At 46.2% G+C, this 24,899-nt stretch overlaps 1 protein-coding gene across 1 annotated transcript in view; it reads left to right on the top strand.

Moving 5' to 3' along the window:
- The first annotated feature begins 11,778 nt into the window (after window positions 1–11,778).
- rassf8a (Ras association domain family member 8a) overlaps window positions 11,779–24,899 on the top strand; it is a 75,387-nt gene continuing 62,266 nt past the window's right edge. The window contains exon 1 of the mRNA XM_084334895.1: window positions 11,779–12,108. The gene's annotated coding sequence lies outside the window, so the exon portion shown is untranslated. The remainder of the gene's footprint in view (window positions 12,109–24,899) is intronic.

The following is a 24,899-nucleotide window of genomic DNA, read 5'->3' as shown; positions in this document are numbered from 1 at the left end:
CACCACATAATAATATCTTGTGGTATCCGAGGTAATCTCACGCAGCTCGAACTGTGCCTCCGTTTGCGCAAACCATGCCGAGGCTGACGACTCCCAGAACTCAGGTAATTTCAGTGAAACTGCGTTCGTAGACATGTTGCCGCGGAAGCGTCTTCAAAACGTATAACAGGGTCACCAATGTAGAAATCGTCGGAAAGGAGAGACGCACAATTTCTATCTTGCGACAACACCAAGTAGTGTGTCATTTATTATCTTCTTAGCACAAGTGACAGCTGTCAGATCTATGCCGTGCTAAACTCTGCCAGCTCCTCGTCACCAAAACATTTTATGAATGACATTCCACCAGCGCGTCTTCTCTAAGCCCAACCCCCAAAACCAACCCCATTAAAGTGACAGTGCCCCATCAATACATCAAAACAATCTAATGGTGAATTATGTCCATAGCACCCACTACAGTATAATGATAATAATGTTCTGACAACAACGGACGACACAAGATACGTTTATGAACCGACAGGTGATTGCTAAACAGGAACAGCTGGGGAAGAGAGGAACATGAATATGGATACACACAGGAACATGAATACACAGAGGGAACAAGACTAGACACTAACAATAACAGGGATAATAGGGACACATAATAATAGGCAGCCAGGTTTTGGGATTAAACATATGTAAACATAACAACACAGGGAACAAGAACATGGGCAATGCATTAGTGATAACTAATAATAGGCAGCCAGGTCTTGAGCCAGGTAGGGATTCAACATTGTGACAGAATGAGAATACATGAGGACAACAACAGATTTGACAATATATGTACGTAACGGTCCATATGAAGGGTGGCAAGGGTGAGGGTCCGTAGCACCGCAAACAGACCGCCCGGGGGCGCCAGAGAACTGTCCAGAAAGTTCAGATCATGACAGTGTTATATTATGTTGCACATTTTATTGGCGGATAATGCAAGACTGGCAAATACATTTTACCATACCATAAGTTCTTCTTCTTTTAGCACCAAGGCCCGTGGGGTAGCCATAATAGCGAAGCAAAATTTGAATATTAAACTGTTAGATGTGTGGTCTGATGCAGATGGTCGAATTACTATTGCTAAAATAGAATGTTCTAACCATTCTGGGATGTACTCGATCCCTTATTACTCTCAATGATTTTACACTCAATCAAAGAGGGCAATTTTTCCAGAGACGTCAATATGGCGGTTATATCTGTTTTACTCAAGAAGGATAAGGACCCCACCGAATATGGCAGCCACAGGCCCCTAAGTCTCCTCGGAGCCGACCTGAAGCTATATGCCAAGGTTCTAGCCACCGACTTCAAAAGCATATGACATCTCTAGTTCACCCTGATCAGACCGGCTTCATAAGGGGCCGCCTGGTTACTGACAACATCAGACGGTTACTGCACGTGATTGATGCCAGCAAGGATGTTGCAGTCCCTACAGCGGTCATGTCCTTGGACGAAATGAAGGCATTTGACAGATTGGAGTGGTCTTACTTGTGGGCAGTTCTTAGAAGGATGGGGTGGGTGAGGGTTTCATTCATATGATCAAAGTTCTTTACACAGGGCCTTCGGCCATGATCTTAACGGGGAAGTTCTGCTCGCCACTCTTCTCTGTCTCGCGCTCTTCTAGACAGGGTTGTCCTCTTAGCCCCGGACTTTTCGCCTTATCCCTCGAACCTCTAGCTCAATACATAAGACAATCCCAAATGATATCTCCTGTTTCAATTCAGGGCACACATCACCATATCAGCTTATACGCAGATGATGTACTCCTGTTTATGCAGAATCCCTCCGTCTCTCTGCCTCATCTGCTCAGAGTGATAGATGAATTTGGCAGTCTGTCCGGCTTTAAGATCAACTGGCCAAAATAAGCTTTTCTTCCACTTAACGAGCCTGCAAGGGCTACCATCCTACCTGCAAACATACTTATGGTGGAGCACTTTAAATGTCTCGGGATTGAAATATTCCCCACTATTAGCCAGACGGTAAGGTATAATTACTCCAACTTGGGTGACAGGATTACGAATGACTTCAACAGATGGTAAAAATAAAAAAATTCATTACAGGCCCGTGCGTCAATAATTAAAATTAATATTTTACCCAGAATTAACTTTATCAGCTCCATGCTCCTGTTACCTCCTCCTGTTGGTTACTGGCAGAAATTGCACTCTGCCTCATATAAATTCGTTTGGAACAATAAACATCCGAGCTTGAAGAGATCAACTGCCCAAAGGAGTAAACTCGATGGGGGCTTAGCATTTCCAGACTTTAAGTATTATTTTCAAGCTTTATCTCTGAGACCTCTGATCATTTGGTTTGACGCTCAAGCAGCCGTGTCTTGGCGACCATTGGAGGAGAAGATGGTGTCCCCATATAGACTTCAGTATATTGTGTACACCAACATATCAATTAAGCAATGCAAATTACGATTTGGCCCTATTATCACACATGTGATCCAGACTTGGCGTGACACCCAGAAAGCGGGTACTAACCGCCATCATTGGCACACGCATTCCCCTCTATTCAATAACAATCTCCTCCTTATTGGACAACAACCTATTAGGTACCCTAGATGGGAAAAGAAAGGCATCCACACATTGGGGGATATCTTCAATAACTCTGGTCTCCGATCTTTCCAGGATCTATCCAACGGATATGATCTCCCCGGTACCTCCTTTTTCTTTTATTTACAAATAAGAGCAGCTCTGAAGGCTCATGGCTTTCCATGGGACGTTCCACTAGTGCATCACCGTTTTCACAAATTATTTTATGACAAAGAGACATCGAGAGGCTTTGTTTCTGACTTTTATCGCTATTTACTTATGTCCTCGTATAAAGACCTCCCCCTGGATACGAGTTGGAGAAAGGATGTCCCAGAGGCCCGGAGAGGAGGGCTGGAAACGGGGACAGAGGCCCGGAGAGGGGGGCTAGAAATGGCGACAGAGGCCCGGAGAGGGGGGCTAGAAACGTGGACGGAGGGCCGATGAGGGGGACTGGAAATGAGGACAGGGGCCCGACGAAGGGGGCTGGACACAGGGACAGAGGCCCGGTGAGGGGGCCTGGAACAAAGGGGTGAGGGTGGCAGCCCCGGAGTAGGACCCCGGACGGGAGTCTCTCCAGGTGCAGACCTCGGGACCGGACGAGGGGGGCCGGAGCAGAGGGGTGAGGGTGACAGGCCCGGAGCAGGACCCCGGACGGGGGTCTCTCCATGTGCAGGCCTCGGGACCGGACCAGGGGGCCCGGAGCAGAGGGGAGAGGGCGACAGCCCCAGAGCGGGACCCCGGACGGGGGTCTCTCCAGGTGCAGGCCTCAGGACCGGACCAGGGGGGCCGGAGCAGAGGGGCGAGGGTGACAGCCCCGGAGCAGGACCCCGGACAGGGGTCTCTCCAGGTGCAGGCCTCGGGACCGGACCAGGGGGGCCGGAGCAGAGGGGCGAGGGCGATAGCCCCGGAGCGGGACCCCGGACGGGGGTCTCTCCAGGCGCAGGCCTCGGGACCGGGTGCAGGACCCCGGACGCGGACGGGGGTCTCTCCCGGCGTAGACCTCGGTGCAGACCACGGCGTAGACCACGGTGCAGACTACAGTGTAGACCACGGCGCAGACCACGGCGAGGACCATGGCGCAGGACTGGACCAGACGAGGAGCCGGGGCCAGGCATTGCAGCCGGACCAGGCGTAGAGGCTGGGCTGGGCGTGGAGGCCGGACTGGGCGTAGCGGCTAGCAAGCGCCTACGGTCACACGCTGCAAGAACAGAGGGACTCCGACTCAGCTTCTTCCCCCAGGCCATCAGAACACTGAACTCTCCACTCACAAATACACATGAGCACACACAGACACACACACACACACACACACACACACACACACACACACACACACACACACACCACTCATGCGGCAACCGCTAAAAAAATCACTTTAAACAAAATGTCACTTTAAAAAATAGAATCTTTAGAAACACTTTAAAAGAAGGAGGTACTGTATAGTTTAGATACAGTAAGAGTTAACATTGTAAATTGTATATTGCATAGTAGTGTATATAAGAACGATAAGTATAAGTTCTGTTAATAGTGGTGACGCTCGGCGTCACTCATGCACTGTCCCCGCACGTGCACGCGCACTGAATAAAAGACCACAATGTACCTTTATATCCCAATATTTGTCTGACCACACCCCTATCAGCTTCCCATATAAGCAGGGGTGGCGCCACCCCCTCGCCTCCTTCCCAAGCTTTCACCACAAGGCGAGATCAAGGGCTGCAGCGGCGTCGGACGCCGAGCGTCACCACTATTAACAGAACTTGGTTATAGTCATAACCTATCGTTCTGTATCATAGTGGCTCCGCTCGGCGTCACTCATGCACAAGGGAGGCTGAGCGAGAGCCATAGGCCGACAAATATACCCCACTGAGGCCCCCCACAACCATCAGATCAGGGAGGACCGAGCCCCCCCGACCCCCCCTAATGGAGGGCACCCCCCCCTATTGGAGGTCCCCGGGAGGGCGACGGACCCGACCGTGCGAAGAGGCACTCAAGCAACTCAACGCACAGGGTGAGCAGACCGTGGCCTGACCCCACGACTACACACACGCACAACCCGCATGCCACCCGGGAACGAACGGAGGGAACAACCTCGTTACTGCCCCCAGAATCACGGGGTCAAGGGCAAACCCAACCCCGTGGCAAGGCCGTAGCAGCGGAGCGCGAAGGAAGACCCAGACCCACTGAAGGGACTGGATCCCCTGGAAAACGGGGGCCCGGAGAGGTCAATGACGCCAGGCATCAAGACCCCACCAGGCGGTCACTTAGTGACACCGCCCCCCACATCGCCAGCGTATTCGGATAAGGCCCCTCTTCTCCAAGAGCGGGCCCTTTCCCCCCAATAGCACACCGCCTGGCACACTGACCCTGCAGAACAGGCAGTCAGCATGGCCGTAAGCACACAAAAAAGGTTAACCAACGGAAGCAGGCAGCGCACTGGGGAAAACCAGGCAACAGGCTGTAACCTGAGCCTGGAGCACTGCGGACGAGACAGGCGCCAAAGGAGTCAGCTGAAAACAGCCGCCCCGGCGGAAGGGGCGTATGCTGGCGTTGTTGCATGACCAAGCCTCCATTTAAAAAAAAACCACCCAGAGGGGTTGAGGCAGAGAAGGCTGACACGATTGGCAGACATCATGAACGTGCAGGGGCACCCTCAACCGGGTAACCCGGGAGTTGACACTGCTCCAACACACCAGGGAATCAACCACCTTGGTGTTACCCAATGCGGTGGTTGTTCCTATAACCCCTCAAGAAAAGACACCAAAACACACCTGCGGGTATACACCGGCTATACCGCAGTACAAGTGTTTCAGTTTTCAAAAAAGGGTTATTCCAGGCCTACGGGTCGATGAACATCACTTCGGACCGGGCCTGGCGGCACGGGAAGTACACAGGATTACCAGAGGAGGTCCAAGACCACCCCAACAGGCCCCTCTTCGCCACGCGTGAGAGAGGAGCGAAAAGAATGGAGAACCAGCCCTAAGCACACCGCACTTGGTATTCCCAGGCGGTCTCCCAACCAAGTACTAACCAGGACCGAACCTGCGTAGCGGCCGAGATCCGACGAGATCGGGCGTGTACAGGTTGGCATGGCCGTAAGCCATTACAATAGTGCAGAGTACAATATGTACCCAACAAGGATCTCCATAGCGCCTAACCCTGTGACACCCGGACCGACCTGGCATTTTTCCCCCCGAAAAACGCACAAGTCCCTCAGGGTACCAGAACAGCAGATCTGCATCCCTGGCGGACAACGGGTTAACTGACCTGGACCAGCGTGACCAGACCAGTCCCGTGTCCTAACCACGCCGACATGCCCACTCCAGAAGAGGGGGCAGACATGCGTGTCGATCTAAAACATGAAAAGAGGGCGCCACCCAGACGGTCCCCATTCAGACCGTGCTCAGTGGCCCACCCCAAGGGCGTGAGACCCCTCTACATATGTTCTGATCTATTCCGTTAACATCCCCCAGATATGAACGAGAATTCATCGAGACAACCTAGTAAACTGGCGCTCGGAAGAGACAAAACTCCATCCCAGTTGCCCTACAAAAACGCTGTTTCAACAAGCAACCAAGGCGCACGTAGCCCCTGTGTGATCCTGTAACAGAAACACACCGAGCCAGCACTATGTATGCATCGAGACCCAAACACATCAATGGATAGTCTATCAAGACACCAAACATTGTTCCTCCAAGTCGCCTGGGAGAACGACACGGAGCCGTCGTGCTTCATGTACCTTCCTCTTTTTATTCAAAAAAGAAAGAACACAGACTGACATGAATCCCTCGCGACGCAGGCTGAGGTTAAAAATTGTGTACATTTTTACATCCCACCACCCTCCCATAGGGAGGAGACGGAATCCCCAGAGAGACTTCCCACGCGAGCTGTATAGATTGAAAAGAATATATTACCATATTGAGCTACGTAATATTGGGGTTAGGGCTCTCCGAGGAGGAGGCACTGAACCAATACACACTCAATACTCGAAGTGAATCGAATACACACACAATAGAGCAGAACTCCTTTTTGAAGTTCTACTCACCTTGACAATCTCAGGAGGAGGCTCAGAACTCTGGGGAGGCTCCCTCACAGGGAAGGAGAGTCCTAACTCACAGAAGGCCCGAGTAGGAGCTTCGTGAGGAGGAGCCCTGACCACTCCCTGAAACAGATCCATCATATGGACCTGAACAGCACACGGAAGCCTTACCAACAGAGACGCGCACAGTGACGTACTCTATGGCGGGGGAATTTCTGCGGTGCACACGCCCAATATTCCAGGGCGTGGGACCAGGAAACTCCCTCCCCCCTCACCCTGTAACGTGCCGAACAGCAACGTGACAGGAACCTTGAAGGACAGGTGGGTTTACCCCTGACCAACAGAAAAAAGGGGGAGGAAAGGTTACCAGTTCACCCCTTTACGACCCCACACCCATGATACGATGTAATGACAAAAAGAGTATGACGCAGTCATAGTCAGCTCCATGAAGCGTCTAACAGCTTCACACAGCGCATGTGCTAACCTGCTATCTGATTTTTACTAAGGAAAAAACACAGAATAGAGAGGGCCCTCTCAAGAGCCCCGGTACCAGACTTACACATGTGCTTCTGTGGCCAGCCCAACCCAGTTGTAGGTCACACGACACACACAACCCATTATCACCTACAAAAAATGGCAAAAACACTCTACAGAGGAACGCCGTTTTTCATAATGAGAGAATACACAATTCTCGATTAGTATCGGCCACAGGCCTTGCTAAGCACACACGAAAAAGTTACCAAACAATCTTTTCTTTAGGAAAATAAAGTTTCTCAAGCGGTTAGCACAACCCCAACAACTAAGCTAAGGGTTACATCGTATCCCTACCACACAGTGACACAATATAGTGTAACAACATGTCTGAGAGGAGGATGAAGAAGTCCCCAGGGAACCGGGGGGAAACACAACCTTCCTACTTTACCCTTAATACGGCCAGTTTAAACAGGTAAACCTGTTAATATGTGAAGACACTGTTCATTGTCATTACAGGCTGAGAAAAGAATCATTCTTTACTCATATGTCACTAAGCATAGCTTTATAGGTTAGTTTAACCCCCTTAGTTGTGAGTACACAGTACATGAACACACAATGTGTCTCAACACAACAAACCAGATCATTTTCACATCTGTAACAATAACCCGATTTGCATGGAGACCAGTGACAAGACAATTCACACATAACTCGCGTTGTATCCTAAATGTAGTGCAGCAACACTCGTTTTGGAAAACATCGTTATTTACAAAACATTTAGAAGGGAAAGCCAGAAGAAGTGTTCAAGGTCTGGTCAGGACCGTGCCTACCGGGAGCGCAGATCAAGCGAATTGCAGTCTCTAACATGGCACCGAAGTAAACACAGCCTCCTGTGTTTGACGACACGGGCAGCTCGCTGCTCCAAGTTGACGCAGTCCTCGCCGGCCTGGCTCAGGGCAGGTTCGACGAACATCCTCTGTCAAAGATGACGTAGTCAAGAGTGTTTAAAACATGTTATAGTCACAGCACGTTCAACAGTGTAGCATTAAGCTAACGGCCGCTCTCGGCCGATAGCAGCAAGCTAACGTTACCTAGCCTAGTGACACAACAGGCTTGGTAAACACAGCGAGCTAGCGCCGCAGCTAACAGCTGACTGGCTAACACAGTAGGCCACAACTAGCACGCAAGCTAAGCAGCTACCACCTGAACTCGTACACCACGATACAACAAGTCACACTCAGACAGGCCGCCGTTCTGAAACCCTCCTCACCTTTTAAGAGAGAAGAGAAACGAGATGTTAACACAGTTTTACAACGGTGATTTTACCAACATCCGGCGGAGCCAGCACAAGTCCCATTTGGGCTGTAGCTGACTTGAACATGGATTTTCCGATAACGAACATCCATGCTCACATTTCCTCGTTTAGGGTAAACTCTCATTTGCATATGAGAGACGGGGCCTATACGGTGACAGAGAAGTACCCACGCGTCCAGAGATCCTGGGATCACCAGTTACTGGTCGTGTGGCCCACTAGTTGCTATAATGGGCTTCAAACCAAGGTCCTCCGCCGTCGCCTAAAGGCTGAACAAAGGACCCTAATCTGGGGCCGGTTTTCGCAAACATTGTCAGCTAGCCCCCATAGCACTAACAGACAAGTGGAGCTCGCAAGCAAAACATTACTCACCAACCTGGAACCCACCGCTTCTCACAACAGCGGCGCGTCCTACAGTCCAGCTGTGTCGCTGAAAGGTTTTACCGCAACCAGCCACAGCAAGGAGGACTGCAGTTGAGAGGCATGTAGCGGCATAAACTCCCAATACGAAACCCGACGGAGGTGTAGAATGATCATCATCTTCCAGACACTCCAGTACGAAGACAATATCGCCATATTTTCTCGAATATAGTGAGAGAGAAAATAAAGATATGATGTCAACGTATCTCTTGTTTTCCAACTCTTCTCCTACTATCACATCACGTCAAGTGGGGATCTACCGAGGCACTCCTTGTGGTGAAAGCGAGAAAGGAGGCGAGGGGGTGGCCCCACCCCTGCTTATATGGGAAGCTGATAGGGGTGTGGTCAGACAAATATTGGGATATAAAGGTACATTGTGGTCTTTTATTCAGTGCGCGTGCACGTGCGGGGACAGTGCATGAGTGACGCCGAGCGGAGCCACTATGATACAGAACCAGTTTCTCAGGAACCTAGCATGTCTTTTTTTTTACCATGCATATCTTGTGTCTTATCTATTTTATTTTTCGATGCCTATTTTATTCTATTTTATTATTGTATTTTGCACAATCAATGCGGGCAAGACCACCCACATTTCACTGTATGCCCTGGTATGTATGTGACAAATAAACCTCTTGATTCTTGATTCTTAATGAATTCGTTAACCGAGAACGCATGGTTTAGGGCAGTTGGTTGTTTCTGAGTAAGTTTTGCAAACAGAAACTTTTAGTTATTTTTGTTTTCGTTAATGAGCCTGGAAAAATATGAGGTACTAAGCTAGGCTAGCTTGCAGCCGGATAGCTTTCTACTGAACACACTGATACTATATCTATATATGTACATATCCCTATACTCTTACTAGTTATGCTGCTGGCCAGTATGACTTACAACCATAATGTCTGTAATAATAATCACTGTATATTAATACTACAACTCTGTACATACATCTGATTAGCACTATACTCAGCTATAGCTAAGGGGCTACACGACCCTGACTGTATTTAAAGGATAGGTTAGACCACTACTAAATATTAATTAGCCAGACATTAAATGTACACAAAATGGCGGACACTCTATTAACTGCGAGGGGACAGTGATACAAAGTTGAATAATCACTTTAATGTTAAAGCCAAAACATACATATAACACAGATCTCCTGTTACTAATATAATGTCAATGCAACAATGTCCGAGGTAAGTATAGTTCCTAAACTACTGGTACCCGACCGTTGGAGCTCTGAATGGAGGGAGCAAGAGAAGGATGGAGACGATATTCTCTGGAGTTCCTACTCCAGAGAGCTGCAGACCAACGTGGTATAATCCTGTCGTCGCTGGATAGGGGGGTCTGGTACGGACCTGGTTCCTGTATTCCAAACGCCCGATGGCAGGATTAATAGCTAATATTCCAAACGCCCGATGGCATGGTCACTAGCTAGTTAGCCCTTTTATGCTAAGGCTAACACGCATGTAGTCCGTAGTAGTTAGTTGAATCCAGAACGCCGCTGGGTTCAGCCCAAAGTCTCTCAACGTTACTTTCTTATTTGCCCGTCTGCAAATCTATAGAGATTATTATTTACTTCACTTCGCTCAAACCGAGTCACTCTGCTCTTCCAATGGTGGCTCGACAATATTGTTGTTGTATCTAACCAGCCGTCCAGCTCTCTATCAAGATACGTTGGTGGTCTGTTTTACTGCTGCGCCAAACGTTTTTGCTCTCACACACTATGCCCGGGCATGTTCTAAAACCCTGCGCATGCGCTCACGCTGTCTACAGGTGCATGCGCGCGCGCCTACAGCGTTAAGAATGGAACATATGCAAAGAGGCGAATGATAAATACTGTTAGGTAAATAGACGACGTGAAAATATATATCTTACATAAACAATATATAAGGTATACAAAATAATAAACGTGGACTTTATGTGTTAATCTGGACCTTCAGAACACTCAGCAGTACCAATTTATATATTTATACCCAGTTTAATCACCTGTACATAGTATATTACTATTGCACTAAAACTTTTTTTGTTGTACAGTACTTGTGCTGTATAATGACAATACATTTGAAGCTAATCGAATCAAATCAAATCTTCTTGTCTGACTCCGGGGGAAGACAGTGAGCACATTTCCCATAATGTTGGAGTGTTACTTTAAATGTGCGCTAATAATTGTAAGATTCCCCAATAAGCAAATTTGCAGATCCAACGAGAAAATAAATAGGTTTTGTCATGATGTCGCTGTTAAGTGGAGGTCCAGCCCCAGGAAACTTTGAGCGTCAAACACTTAATTTCCTGCATTCTGGTGTACTTTTATGCACCAATTGGTGCCTATTCTGCATACATTTATGGTGGAAACGTCTTTATTTATGTAAAGGAAAAGACAACATTCAGGTACCCGCTGACACAAATATAATGGAATACAATGCAGTAAGGCTCTGAAATGGTTGGTTAATATATAGTTACAGCCGGTATAAGAAGGATATATAAATGTTTTGACTCCCTTGAGAGTTGTACCCTTCCTGCTGACTTGTTGTACAGAACTTGTAAGTCGCTTTGGATAAAAGCGTCAGCTAAATGACAAAATGTAAATGTAAAATTATAATGGATGAATCCATAGAGCATTGATTGAGGCTGACAATTCCTTTGGCACACTTTTGGGAGATAAATATATACTAGTAATAATATTGGTCGACCATGTCCTCCAGGCTATGTGTTTCCCTGTCTGTGTTCAAACAAAAAGACAAAAACAGAACCCCCCTTCCTTTGACCATTAACTGGGAGTCTGTCTTTGACTGTCTGACTCCTCCTGAGAGTCCTCCTCCCCATCTCCTTTAGGTAGTCTCCACCAGAGAAGCCCTCCACCCCCCCCCTCCCCCCGCCCCCCTTCAAAGTGTATTGCAGCTTTAAAATAGTCCACAATGCCTTGCGGTGTCCCAGTTCCGATGCAATGTATTTACTAGCAGCAGAGTAATGCAATGGGGAGACGGAGAGGGTAATTTTCCGCAGTTTATTGGTCAGACCGCAAGGACTAAAGCGCAAAGACAGGGCAGCCAGAAACTTTCAGACAAACGGACCGAGAGCGCAGACGCGTCTGTTTGACGCGCTTTGTCTCACATTAATGCCTCATAGTCGGGCGAATCAAACGCTACTTTGTCGCAGTTCGCTGAAGTGATTTATCGGGTTATGCTGAGGAATGAAAAATTATTGTCGGATTTCATGCCTTCACCTGCGTTTTCACTAAAGTTCACTTGGGATAGGGAGGGAGCACTGAGTTGAATATCTCGGTTTTGCAGTCGGGAACAACAATAATAAAGGTAAGCAATTAAGATCTATAATAAGATTTTTTTGCAGTTTGTTAGCCTACTGCAGTCAAGCCAGATGCGAGTTGGGACCAGACTCGAACGAGTCTCTTGTCTCTGTGGTTCCAACAGACTGCAGTAGGCTAACAAACTGCACAAAATATATGACCGGTATGGTATGCATGGTCCGATTGCCATAACGGTTATATTTTAATAGCTATAATGGGTGTTCATATGCCATGACTTTAGGGCTGTTGCGTGATGAAGACACATTTAGGCCTAGATTGCATTTCTTTTAAACTAGTAACGAGTTTATACAAGCTAATTGGTGGAAATCACGAACTTGTTTAGCAATAGGATACTTGATGGACTGTGGTAGTCCAGATTTCAATTAACTACCACAGTGGCGACAAAACTACTAGCACAGCTAGGCTACGAGAATATGTTGCCATTTCATTATTTTTGCATATTATGTCCTTCATGTTTCCAGTCATTAGCCTACACCACTGGCATCTGAAGATATCAAAGAATATCTGTGAAATCACGTCGAGACCAGTCCATAAATAGTCATGTGTTCAAGACTCCTTGTCTAGAGAGGTAAAATAGAACCAACCTGGTATGCAGTGAATGTTTAGACAAAAAAACAAGGTTCAGATTAGGCTTGGTTAGAATTCAAAGTAGATTTAAAGTAGTCTACTTGTATTTATATAGTGTTAATGCATAATTTGTCTGCATTTGCTAGATTCAGTCACACCTGCCAGCAGGTTAGCATAATTAATTGCCTACTGCAAACCTGTAGCCTACTCACAAATAGTGAGTGCTGGTGCTGGAATTTTTATTTTTAAGAAAGACCTTGATCAATTGTGACTGCAATCTCTGCAAAAGCATGTTTACACATATTTTAATGGAACAGAGTGTGCAGCTGCCAGATGATTCCTAACAAACGAATGTCATGTCTGATCCTGTGGCCAGAGCGAGGCCTCTGTTGTCCAAGTTAGTGGTGCTGCTCTACGTACCTCTACCCTGTTGCAGGAGCCTACCGCCCGGGCCGCTGGCTCTTCAAAGCTGGCCCCGTGAGCAGCGAATGTGGCAGGGGAACAAAGGCGGCATTATTGCTGGCTAAACGTGCCGTCCAGATGTTCAGGATCCTGCCAGCGCTGACCTCCCGACTGGGGGGGGGGGGGGGGGGGGGGGCTACTCCAGAGTCTTAATAGTTTAACATCAGCCAGAGAAAGGCTTGCGTTTGGGGGCCAGCAGTGGGTTTACAGGAGCTGAGGGTGCTGCCTGTTGGCGTGACCGGACACAGGGTTTAATCCCACGCATCCAGATCTTCAGATTGTCGTAGTCTAGATTCTGAGTTTTAGTTCTTGGGCTGCCTCAGACTCTAGCACTTTTTCATTGTTTTTCGAGGGGCCCCCAGCCAGGTGGTTCAGGTGCAGAGCCCACTCCGTTTCCACTAGCTGCATGTCGGGAGAAAAACCAACTGAGTACTTTTCCTCTCTTGTGCGATTTACTATTCTCGTGTATTCCTTTTTTCTTTTTCTCAGTTTAGCTTTTTGAGCAGTTTTTTAGGAAATACTTAAATCGGAGATATCACCGATGTAAACAAACATGACCCATATGTAGAGGGCTTCATAATTACTGTCTGACGTCATCCCGTCTTGACTTTTGCCTCTTACCCAGATGCATAATGCTGAGTGGACGTGAAATGACTACTTTAATTTGTCATTCATTACCAGTTATCTGTATGGAAGGTGGTAGGCCTTGTCACTGTGCGAAGGCTAATGTGATTGAGGCACTGACGACCTGAGGGTTATGCTGGCGTTGTGGAGTGAGGAAGCTTTTAGAGATTACACTTGACTATAATAGTCTCCATGGCTTTTTATGTTCCTATTCAGAAATATTACAAAGGTAAACATAGCTTAGTCTTTCATGATTTAGGACATGCTAACGGTGTATACTAACTGCTCCCGTGTATACTGTTTACTTTACTCTACTCATAATATTCAGATTCTAATTCTTTAATGCCCAAATGTATAATATAACTGATCTAAGGGAATACAGACCCTCATCTGCACCTTTTGATTCAGAGTTAATTATATTGTTTAAACTGTTTATTTTTTATTAGAATTGTATTGCCATATTATATTTGTCTTTCTACTATTACCCTGCCTGTACCTGTACTTCCTCCCCTCTCCCCCATGCTGCTATGATGCCCAAACTTCCCCAAGGGGATCAATAAAGGAATATCTTATCTTAATAATTGAATCCTCCTATAACATTTGAGCATACTTCATACAGACCACAGCCCACAGGTCCATCGGCAGCACCTTTAGTTTGAGTCGCGTCATCAAGCACATGTGAGACCGAGCCCTTAAGATCAGAGGGTGCAGGGAACTATAGCTTCCTTATCTCAAGTCACGGCCCATTGCATTCTCACTGGCCAGGAATGCATACCAATGGATGTTATCAGGTACCACGCTACAGGATCAAGGCCCCATCTCCCGAGATAGCCTTTGCCATGCTCTGGAACATTCACACACTTGACATGGGACATAGCAAACAGTCCAGGCTGGCACACAACGAGGCTTTGGGACCTCCTTTTATCTGTCTCTCAAAAGCTCCCAGACCCTCCATGCGCGACGACCACAGGGGTCCCACATACCAGCCTGTTGTGTGTTATGGTATATATACTGTAGCGGCCCCAAGGCGCCTGAGGCCCCCGAGATTACCCCGGGGTTGTTGTGAAAAGGGGGGCAGCGCTTCACGGCAAGCGGAGGGCATTTAAAGGGAAGAAAAAGATGGTTTCTCTAGCGTGTTCCGAGAGAGTCACCGGCAGCGGCAGCAGCACAATAAACCCAGCGCCTTGTGTCTGGCTGCTCACTGGGATGCTTTTCCTCAGAGGTCTGGTACCAATTACAGCGGAGAGTATAAGTTGCTAGTAATTACATGTTGCCCAAGAGGAAGTGCAATTTGAATTAAATTTTGGTTGTGAAATCGACACGGGGAGTCTCGTGCGTGAGGGGAGAACCCCCCCCCCCCCCCCCCTGTCGTCGTCAGTACGGTCTGTAAAACGGCGCCTCGCTTTCTTGATTCTTGGGATTGTCGAGCTACTTGACTTTCGGTGTTCGAGACCCCTGTCTTTACAAAATGGCTGTATTGTTTTTCCAATGTAGTGAGTGATGGCCTTCAGGTTGTGGGAGCATCCGTAGGGGTTGCTAACGCGGCCGACCCAAACGCTTCTAAGCTTCGATCGATGCCACGGTAACCGATCAAAACTCCAGTGCTTAATTTTTTTTTTATATTTTATACCACTCCAGAAATGAGCCCCGTCATAAGTAGCTTGAAAAGAAAGAATAATCAGACTTTCATTTTGAAAATCCAGTTATTTTCAGACCATTGACAATGACCATGACCTTTTGCAGCAGAACTTTCAGAAAACCTGCACCTTTGTTTACACAGTTTGTTTTTCTCCTATTTCTATATTCAGATCTAACTTTATTGCCTATATTTATGTCTTTCTACTATTACCCTGCCCATACCTGTACCCCCCTCCCCCATGCTGCTATGATGGCAGAAATTCACCAAGGGGATTAATAAAGGATTATCTTCTCTTCTAACGCATAACTCTTTCACCTGCGGCTTTGAAACTTTGCGCGTCGGGAGTAACGAAGCTTCGTGTCACCGGTATTTACTACTGATGGCTTCGACGCCCGAGACATGGTAATCGGGACGGCCCGGTTGCTAATAACCTCTGCTCGTGGAACGTTAGCGTTCTCCTCGTCTTTGTTTTTCGACTCGCCGGTTCCCCCGAGGGTGTTCTCCTGAGTAAAACGCTGGATTTCTCTCTTCTTTCTTTCTCTCTGTCGGCTTTCCTATTCTTTATCTTTTTAATGAAACGAGGAATGTCTGTTTCGTTATCCTCAACCGCGCGTCCGCCCGGGGAGACGCACGATACTCCGTGCGTCCGTGCGATGTCTCGGAACATCATCGCGAAGACATTCCTCATGGAAGTTCATGGGGATCATCCCTAAACGGTTAATTGGAGGATGAGGTGTGTCATTTAGCAGTTTCTGCACAAACAACCAACACGGTGCTACACCCATGAACCCACATGTGTGTGGGTTTCATTTAATACAATTTCAAACCTTTTTATTTAAACTTGAAAGGCAACTGAGGTTTCCCTCATTTACAGTTGCGTTGAGTGTACAAAATTAAGCGGAAAAAGGCATATAAAATCACAACGATAAGATGTTTATCAATTAAAACACGTACAACTTGATTGACAAAGGTTGGAGACTCTGCAACAGAGAGGAGAATCTCGAGCTTTATGGACTGTTGGAGCTCATTCCATGAGTTTGAGGCATCATATAGAACAATGCAGATTTACCCTGTTCAGAGCAAACTTGGTCTCTAGAACGGGTTCCATAGGTTCCAAAATTCCATTCCAATAATGATGTAGTAGTATAAGGAGGCAGCTTACCAATAAAAATGGTAGTATAAGGAGGTAGCTTACCAATAATGATGTAGTATAAGGAGGTAGCTTACCAATAATGATGTAGTATAAGGAGGTAGCTTACCAATATAAGGGCCTTAAAAATGAACAAATACCAGTGTGTTGTGCATATAGGAGAGGCCCCAGGAGAGCATATGGTACTGGTCCCTGCCAACCCACTAGGCTCCTATATAGTCCTGGGCCCTGTCGGCAGAGGGTAGCCAAAGCAGCGCCCTGGGTCATGGGCAGACAGACGGAGCGCTCGGTGCTCCTCAACACCTCACCGCTCACACTGGGACACGCGGGGGACAGTATAACCGCAGTAAACGCCACTCCTCAGACCTTGCTTAAAACAAATGAGTAGACTCTCTAGTGATCTGGGTTTGTGGTTTCGCTCCATTTGAGAGGGATCCCTCTCTCTCTCTCTGTCTCGACTGTACCGAAATGGAATACTCCCGGAATGGAAGCCTTTTTGCTCCATGTCATGGAATGCCTCCCTCCCTGGCGTGAGATGAGCTGCACAGAATCGGGCACCTACCCAGGCTGGCGTTGGCGAGGTGTAGATTAGCTGGCAGAGGTGGGCATGGCACTCTGCCCCCTGGCCACTGTGCTGGCAGTGACCTGGAGGCATCATTTCACTGCCGCTGTTGTTTATTAGATTAGGATCAGCAATGTAGTGGATGAATGGTAAACCCACCTAGATTCGGTTTTTGTATTTGTGGGGTTTATAAACAGAAAATCATAGTATAGGGCCTAGGCCTACATTATTAGTAAGTAACACCAAACGGATGCATGTGACATTAAAATATGGTATAGATGAAGCTTTTAGGTGAGGCATTACCATGAATTGTGGTTTTGGCTTGATTGGAAAATTTCTAGGTGTCATATTTTGCATCTACAATGACCGTTTCATAAAACCTAAACGATCATCAAAAGCTACTGTAAATTTAAAACCTTTTTTGTATGGGCTGCTACCGAAGACACTTTAATCACTATTTTCTCAAATATTTATTTTATGAAAAACCCTTGTTTCACCTTAACATGTAGGTACTGCCACCAGATTTGATATGGTGCTGCATCCTAACATAAATTGAAATGTAAAGAGGCTTATTATAATAATTAATATGGGCGGCTACGTGGCGTAGTGGGCAAGGCACTCGCCACGAGATCTGGAGACGCTGGGCTCGCCTGTTCGAGCCCAGCGCTCCACATTTGCTTTCAGTTTAGCTGGTCGTCCGTACTAATACACATTGGCCGTATTAGGGGGTGGGAAACTGATGGGTGGGGATCGGGCGTTGTGGACAGCGACTCCTACAGGTCGGTTGGTGCGCCTGCGCAGTAGAATCAGGAAGTGTCGGGGGCAGCGTGAGCCTCCCACGCGTTACTCCTCGCCACTGAGAGATCGAGCTGAGCAGGTGAAAAGATGCGACTGCTGTTACCTCAAGTACCGGAGGGGACTTGTGCTATGTATGACTTAGTCCACATTGCAGCCGGCTTGTGGGAGGCAAGAAACAGTGTTCGTGACAGGGGAGGGTTGAATTGGATGATACAAAAATTGGGATGGGAGAAAATATAGAAAATGGGAGAAAAAGTGGATAAAAAAATTTTTTATAATAATTAATATTATATTATATCTTGTCATTTCCATTTCATGGTGTATTTTATGTGAACATCTTTCCATCATCCCATGACCTCTGACCTAATCCACCAGGGGGGATGAGTGTCCTAACGAACATGCAAATGTGTGCATTTCTATGAAATATTTGCCAATCTTTTATGTTGACAACAAAATATATAGTCGTAATACTAAACATTGTTTATTTTGTCTGAGTGCGTTTCCGTCTTTAGCAAGAACCGTTCATCCGATCGGCTTCATGCTCAGCGGACCCGTGTATTGCCGAGTGCCATGGGGAGGAGGGTTTGGTGTTGAATATTAGTGCCATTAAGCCAGATGGTGGCGCTATAGTGCGTTTGTCTGTCTGGGGGAGTCCGGTGTCGAATTTGGTGCCATTTGGCTAGATGGTGGCGCTATAGTGCGTTTGTCTGTCTGGGGGAGTCCGGTGTCGAATTTGGTGCCATTTGGCTATATGGTGGCGCTATAGAGTGTCTGTCCTTCGCATATGTCGAACCGTTCATCCCATCTACTTCACGCTCGGCGGGTGTATTCCCAAGGACACAGGGGGGACGCTGTGTCGACCCATTCAGCCAGTTAGTGACGCTATGACAATGAACTTGACATTTACATTTGGCATGTGTATTGCTGAGGACTCCCGAGGGAGTGCAGTGCCGTGTGCATTGTCGAATAAATGAGCGGTTCTGAGAACGCTGTGAGCAGCCACACTGCGTGTCTCCACAACACTGGGAGAAGCACTTCCAGGGGCCCAGCCATCAGCAATCAGCAATCAGCATGCACGTGGATGCACGTGGAACGGCCACGCCCCAGGCGGCCAGTGTACTAGCGAATGTGAACGTTATCACGAGCCTGGATCATCGGCGCCGTTCGGCGGTCACTCTTCTGTCATATACATCTGCCAATGTACGCAGGGAATGGTATTAATAGTCTCATTATTGTTTTGTCTGTCTCTACTGTGGAGTATGTACAACTATTTTGGTTTTCCTCTTGTTGCTTCTCTTGTTTTTCCATGAAGAAAAACACATTCCTGGCAACTTTGGCCAATGCCAGTGATCTACAGTGTAACCCCCCCCCCCTGATATCCTAACCTTGCCCATGGCTTATCTATCATGTATGTTTTGTATCGGGACCCATTCAGGCTGTGCTATTCTTTTCAACAAAATGGTGACAGTGTTTCAGGTCACTGCAGAAAAACCTGCTTTGTGTGTGACACCCCCCTCCTCCTCCTCAGCCCTTACTGCCATTTAAGGGCAATCTGGATAAAGGACAACTACTTTCTAAGCAGAGCATAAATATGCCAGCAATAGAAATCAGCAGCCAGACCAGAGACAAAGGTGACGTGACATACGCGCATGCACATGCACACATCCAGTGTTTAAAAACCTACAAATCCAAACAAAGAAGGACGTGTTTCCTGGGAGGGTTTTCTCACTGCACTGTTTTAGTTGTGGAGGTTTGTATCTTGCTGCACTGCTTAATGTCCATCTACTGGGCTCAGCAGAGCCTGGGTGAGCAGCAGGATGTGCTTGACTGTGGTGGGTGACATTGAAAATGAGCATAGGGAATGTGGGTGGGGTGTGGGTGGGTGGGTGGGTAGGGGCGCAGAGAGTTGTGACGGGGAGGGGAGTGGGGGTGCAGTGTGAATGTTAGACCTCTTGGGGGCACTTGCTAGACTGCCCTTGAAAATAACGGTAAATGAAGCGGTTTTGAATCGGATTTTGGTTAATTTCACATTATTTGGTGGGGATGTAGATATTGTTGTGCGTTTCGGTGAAACTGATCCTAGGCCAGTGGGGTCGTCTCAGTCTGTTTCTTTTCCACATGGGTTCTTGTCGACGGTCACAAAAGTGGCCTTGTTCGTTCATTGTTCCCGGGTGAAATGTGAACCGTTTAAAATGAATGTTAAAAAAAAACATATTGACAATACTGGTGTTGTGCAGGATTTGTGAAAGACATGCTTTTGTTAATACCACTGATTTTTAAATATGGAACTTCCTAATGCTTTATAATTCAAGAGGTCTGGACCAGAACAGTGTCACATCTGGACCAGAACAGGCCCATCCTTAAATTCCACCACTACTACTACTACCATCACCACTACTACTACTACTACCATCACCACCACCACTACTACTACCACCACTACTACTAGTACTACTACAATCACCACCACTACTACTACCATTGATTGATTGATTGAACATTTTATTAACAGATTGCAGAATGGGTACAATACAGTACAGCTCAATACACACAATTGTTAAGGGGATGCAGACCAGAGAGACTTTCGTCTTGTTTACATCAGGGTCCCCCATTTTCAATTCATCATAACATATATGACATACAGATAGACAGTACTGCTGCTACATCTATACATTTATGACATACCAGATTTACAAATACAGTAATGTTTTTGATACAAAAAGAGTCTAAAAAAAGAGTATACATTTGACAAATAAACTGTACATTGGAGGAGGATGGGTGAGTGGAGGGGGGGGGGTTGGGTAGGTGGGGTGGGGGGGGAAACTGTACATCGTAGGTGTCTCGTGTATTATTGGGTTTAATAGGACATTTATTGTACATTGGAGGGGGTTGCGTTAGGACATTTACATGGGCCAGTTTTGAATTGCAGTCTCTCGTAGGTGCTCTTTGAGTGGTTTTGAAAGTGGGTAGTGATTCACATTCCTTACAGCTGTGGGTAGGGTGTTCCACATTGATGTGGCATAATTGCGAAACGTGTTTAGTCCCTTGTTTGAGCCAAATCTGGGTTTAACATGATTTGTTGATCTCCCTCTGGTGTTGTGATCGTGGTATTCACTGACCTTTGGGAATTATTTTGACATGTACAAGGGTACCTTAGTCGTGTAGTGTATCTTGTAGACCAGGCCCATTGCATAGTGCTGTACTCTGTCGTCTACTCTAAGCCATCCTAGGTTGTCAAAGTGGGCAGGGGTGAGGTGGGTTCTAGGAGTAAGGTCAAGCAGTAGTCTGACCAGTTTGTTTTGAGATGTTTGTAATTTAGTTTTTAGCGCCTTTGAGGTGCTTTGGTACCATGAGGTGCAAGCTAGGGCTGTCTTAAATACTTCGAAGCTTTGTTCGATGGGCATGGGATGGGAATATTTTTTTGCAAAATCAACTCTGCCACTCTTTGTTAACTACAACAAGCAATGCTGTTTGTTATTTAAGATGAGGTCGGACTCGGCACTGACGACTCAAATGACGACTTACAATATTTCATGAAAGCAAAGTGTTTTGTTTGTCTAAGATTTAAAAAGGTTGAAACTTTACAGCACTGACAAAGTTGAACAAAGTGCTGTACAAGTCCCACAACATAAAAAAAAATATATATACCGGTATATAAATATTTAATAAAAAAAAAATGTATCTCGAAGCTTCGAATTAAAATCGAATCTCGGCCCCGAAGCTTCGAATTCCAAAAAAAATATTCGAAGGTCAGCCCTAGTGCAAGCATAGTCGTAGTACCCTTGAATGAGTGCTCCTGCCAGAGTCTTCAGGGTATTCTTGTTTACCAGAGAGGAGATCCGGTACAAGAATTGAGTTTGTTGGTTGACTTTTTTTTATTACATTGGATGCCATTTTGTCACAGGAAAGATTTGCCTCTAGGATGGAACCTCTGTATGTAATTTCATCTTTCCTTGTGACAATATTGTCACCCACTGTAACTGAGAAGCCTTCGTCTTGCTGAGTTTGTTATTTGAACCGAAGAGAATGGACTCTGTTTTGCCCAGGTGTAATGATTGTTTGTTATCAGCGAGCCATATGCAGATTTTGCCTAATTCTGAGCTGAGGGTTTTTTCAACCTGTAACTTGTTCTTGTCAGAGACCAGCAGGGCTGAGTCGTCGGCGAACAGGAACAAGTTGCAGTCACAAGCTGACGACATGTCATTTGCATGAATTAGGAACAGTAGCGGTCCTAGTATGCTTCCTTGTGGAACACCACAGCTCACTGGGAGGGGGGGATAGGGTACCGTTTACCTCCACCATCTGTTCTCTCCCCTCCAGGTAGGATTGCATCCAGCTCACTGATAGACTATCAAAGCAGGGGAGGAAATTAGGCCACTTTACTCGCCAAATTTATTTAATAAATAACCCTCCAATAGAACTTTATGTGTCAATGCCGTATTCTTGTGTGGGTGTTCACCATATATATTCATCACAATCTTTAATACAGTCAGGGTATTGTAACCCCTCAGTTACAACTACCACCACCAGTACTACTACCACCACCACTATTACTACTACTACCACTACTACTACTACCACCACCAGTACTACTACCACCACTACTACTACTACTACCACCACCACCCCCTCTTGTTATGATTTCATCCTGTTCTCTCTGATTTTACTCTTTCCTGTTTCATTCACTTTTCCTGTCTCCTCTTGGTCTCTGTCACTTCCCCCCAGCGTCCTGCTCTCTCCTCACCATTTCCTTATGCTTCTTCTTACAAAAGCAGGAACTTGGCTCAAGCCTGCTTCCTGCCCCCCCCTCCCCAACGGTACCTTTTCCCAGAGAAGGGTAGAAAAACAGCGTTGCAGCCAGCTGGTCCTGGCATGCCTGGTTGGACCAGTCATTCCCCAAACTGTTGGGAGCCGTTCCCCAAGAAGCCTCTATAAATAGTAGCTGTTCAAATAGTTGGGTCTGGACTTGTTTTCAGGCTGTACCTTGTGATGGATTACAATAGTGCTGTACATAGTCTATATATTTATAGCATATATAAATATATACATTTATATTAGGGATGTCCGATATTATCGGCCTACCGATAATATCGGCCGATATCGGCATTAAAATTTGATATCGGAAAATATCGGTATCTGTTTAAAAAAAATAGTTTTTTTGTTTTACATGTCTATAACCTTTATTTACCCAGGCAAGCAAGTAAGAACAAATTCTGATTTTATTTGTCAAAAGTATGCATCATGTTGTGTTAATTCCACAACAAGAGATATGTAATGTTAACACTTTGGCTGCCAGGAGCCGTGTTAAAGCGTCATTCCCGGCCATGCTCAAGTTGCCGGAGGACGCTTTACAGCGTCCTTATATCAATATTTCAAAAATCTGCGATCGGATTCATATGTCCCCTCCGCTGGCCTGAGATCCACCAGGAGGACCCACTGAGCTCTCTGGCGGTTCAGGAGCGCCATCTGGTGGCCGATCGGCGCAATCTCTTAACAGGAAGTGGCATAGAGGTTGTGCTGGACGGCCGTATTACTTCCGGGCACTCGCTATAGGTCCCGGCATTCTAGCTCGTCACAATACACATCGATCGATTGCCAATAACTCGATAAACAACATGATTTGGACGTATATACCATTATACAAGCTGGAGATGGACCGGGTAAATCTACATCCCATAATGATAAAATTTCTACTCTACGATGATCGCCCAACGGCGCGCGGAGACTGGGGTGAGTTTTAGCGTGTAACATTACCGTCTTCGATACTAACTGCTATTATCAACATTTGACCCACATTAGATGATTGGTATAACGCTGCCCACGGAATTATAAATGCCCCCTAGCCCATCCGGTCAACATCAGATGATGTGTAGTAACTTCTAGAAGTACGTCTAGTTGGAATTTTTTATATCGCGCTGATTGCCATAAAACTGTATTGCATCATCAATATAATGCATTTGGGGCTATAGATCACGTTCTGGAGAAAGCTGCAGAAAGAGATGAAAACATACTTATACATTAGACCATACTTTACTATGAATATGTGAATGAAAAAGTTTAACGTTGCTACACAATGAACAATACATATAGGACTTTGAATGGGCCCTAATAATGGCAATGTAGCAATAGAATTAAAAAAGTTATAGCCATGCAAAGAAGGGGTACTTCTCCATAGACAAATAGAGCCGGCAACCTATGGTATATCATGAATTTAACCCATGGCAACCAAAGTGTTAATTACCTGAAATTATTCCGTTTTTGGGGGGGGGGGGGGGGTGGGGGGAAACCCTGCATATATCGGAAATTAAGAGTTGGACAATATCGAGCATCCCTAATTTATATAGACTGCATGTACAGCACTATTGTACATGCAATCATACTGTTGTATGAGTTATTTGCAGGTGTATTCAGATGGATTTACAGTATCGGTCTGAATATACCTGCATATAATCCTATATACCAGTACTTACAGTATACTTGGGATGCACTGATCCGACTTTTTATGTCCCGATACCGATACCTGGCTTTGGGTATCGGCCGATACCCATACCATTATCTGAAATGAAAAAAGAATTAATGCCCTTCTTGATGACTTGTCATACAGAACTTGTAAGTCGCTTTGGATAGAGTCAGCTAAATGTAAATACCCATTGTTCAATTAACTATGCCTCACTGTGTGGAAGAGACTGGGATCATTCTTTGGCTTGACTTAAAACATTACTTTCCTAACTTAGTATAACTAAATTTAACACGTAGATATAAATGTACTGAATGTTATTTCTTTTATTTCTTATATTACCGATACCCGATCCAGCTATTTTAGTGATATCGGGACCGATATCCGATATCAATATCGGATCGGTGCATCCCTAACTTATACACCTGCATATACTGTAACCAATATACTGTAACTGTATGATGATGGCATGTACAATCATGCTGTGTATATACTATATATATATATATTGTGACGAG

Source organism: Notolepis coatsorum (genome assembly GCF_963971535.1).
Source record: "Notolepis coatsorum genome assembly, chromosome: 18".
Lineage (NCBI taxonomy): Eukaryota > Metazoa > Chordata > Actinopteri > Aulopiformes > Paralepididae > Notolepis > Notolepis coatsorum.
The sequence above is the reverse complement of the archived record's forward strand: the minus strand, read 5'-3'. Positions and strand labels throughout refer to the sequence as shown.